The 2,500-nt window shown below is 36.4% G+C and overlaps 1 protein-coding gene across 1 annotated transcript in view; it reads right to left on the minus strand.

Moving 5' to 3' along the window:
- The window catches only part of LOC137626817 (neuroligin-2-like), a 503,625-nt gene that overhangs the window by 71,924 nt on the left and 429,201 nt on the right, over positions 1 to 2,500 (minus strand). The gene's annotated exons all lie outside the window — the stretch shown is intronic.

Below are 2,500 nucleotides of genomic sequence, written 5' to 3' on the forward strand. Positions count from 1 at the left end.
ATAGGAACCGCATCTGGGATCAAATCATTGCAGAAAAAATGCAGTCAGAGGACACTTTGAAAGGAGATTTGGATCTAGTGTTAAAGGAGAAAGAACAGAAAATTTCTTCTGTAAATGATGCCCATGAGGAGAGAGATAATGAGATCTCTTCTCTGAAAAGAGTAGATCTGGAGTAAGAAAAGGAACTTCTAATGATGGAAGAACGTTTTAGGGAACAAGAAAATAACAGGATTATTCAGCAGAAAATAGAAACAGCTTTGAATACCCAGATAGCTGAGCTTACATTAGACGCCAATGGTGTACTACAAGCTCTCCATGGAAAAAGTAATTTAATTGATAAACTTGAAAAGCAGCAGCACTTACTACAGGAAAAGGTGATTGCAGCAGAGGCTGAAAATACTACATTGAGAGAGCTACCCACTAACCAGAATGAACAATTGGTAAATAAACCGCAAGAAGTTCATAAAATAGCGAGAAGAAAGGATGAACATGTATGAAGAAAAACCAGGAAATTGATTAACTAACGAGAACTATGGATGCAGATTCATTAGGAAAAGAGCAGGAAATTTAAAAGTTGGAGACAGTAATTGAAGAGAAAAACAAACAATTGGAAAAAGATCGACTGGCGAAAGAAGATTTTGAGCAATTAGCAGCTGATAGAGAGAAGATGTTACAAGAAGAAATTAAGTGTCTAAGAGGTCATGTACAGGTGATGAGTGAAGTACATGATGACTAGAAAAAGAGAAATTAAAACAATTATTAGCCAGCGTAAGAACTAAAATGGTTGCTTAAAGAAGCTAAAAAAGATCTTAACATACTTGAGGTAGAAAATGCAGCCATAGTGGAGGAGCTGGAAGGTAAAAATCTTTGCACTTCATGAGCAAGTCCTAAATCTAGAACAACAAGTGACTGCCATACAAAAGGAAAAAAATATGGTTGACATTCAGCTCCAGGAAGTAGATGCAGTTACGAACCTGCAGATAACAACCTGGAATTTGAAATATCTAGTTTACATCAATATATCAACTTGCGAATTGATGTAATTAGAAAACTAGAAAATGATCATACCAGACTTGTTGAAGAAATGGCTATCGATAAAAGAAAAGTAGAGGAACTAAATAATGCCATTGGGGAGAGACAATAAGATCTCTTCTATAAAGATAATTCAGGAAAATGAGGAAAAATCTAAAAAGGGGAAGAACAAATGAGTGAAGAACAGGAAGAGAGGAGGCAAGGAGAAGAGGAACTACATTATTCCCTTGAGGAGAGAGAGAATGATATGTCCTTTCTGAAAAAGACAAGTCTGGAGAAAGAACAGGAAATTCCAATTATGGAAGAAAGGCTTGAAATAAATGAAGTAAAAAGGTACAACAAAAGAAAAAATGGATCTTCCTTTGAAGGAAATAAAGGAAAAATATCCCAAATAAAAGGAATTAATCTTGAATAGGAACTTGGAAACGAACAGCCGGGTAAGCAAGATAAGTTACTTCCATCTAGAGACAGATGAGAAGAGGAAGGAATTTGAAGTGTCGCACCAATGACTAGATAGATAAGAGGACCCAAACAGAATTCCACGAATCGAGACGGCCATCAGAGAGGAGAAGCAGAAGCAATGGGTAGACTACAGACGCAATCAGGACGAATGAGCAGGTACGGTTAGGAAACTATTTAATGCTTGTGGTCAGATTGTGAGCGATTTTATCAGAGGAGATGATCTCATTCCAGAGAAAGAAAAGGGGGATAGGGAGAAATTAAAATACCTCGAAAATCAAAAATATAAAACCTCAAAATAACAAAAAAAATATAACTAGAAAATTAATATATATATATATATATATATATATATGTATATATATATATATAAATATATATATATATATATATATATATATATATAAACTATAAGAAATCCAATTTTCTTTTTAACTGGAAAAAAATTATAAAAACTCATTTTTTTTTTATAAAAACTAGAAAATCCGAAAAAAATAGAAAATCCACGAAAGAAGCAGCAGCAGATGGAAGGAAGGAAACAAGATGGCAACTGCTTTCTAGGACCAGAACTTCAGGATCTTTCGATTGACTGACTACCTAGCTTGAAGGACGCTTGGATGAACGCCCCAGCTTGAGGGAATGCAATGCTTAACTCTTCAGCTTGAACGATGATTTGAATAATCTGGAGGACTGGTGCTGCAAATCGAAGAAACCTGGTTGATTCTAGTATGCTATGTGCCTTGATGTGGTATACGGGACCTTTGTCAAGTGTAAAAATGGTCGGATATCTAGATCTATTCTTTTGGATACCAAACCTTCGGGTTGGTTTTGGAGGAATAATCCAGAAGACCGGCTCTGCAGAGGGAACAAGCAAGCCTTCTTCTAGTGAGCAGTCTTGGCCTTATAGGTGGGCCTTAGATAGTTCATCTGGGGAAGGAACCTGCGTCTCTGGTGAGATGCTCATCCAATGGCTGTTGATGCAGGGCTGGGAGCAGAGTCAGTTTTTGTT

The sequence above is a fragment of the Palaemon carinicauda genome, chromosome 34 (assembly GCF_036898095.1).
Source record: "Palaemon carinicauda isolate YSFRI2023 chromosome 34, ASM3689809v2, whole genome shotgun sequence".
Classification (NCBI taxonomy): Eukaryota; Metazoa; Arthropoda; class Malacostraca; order Decapoda; family Palaemonidae; genus Palaemon; species Palaemon carinicauda.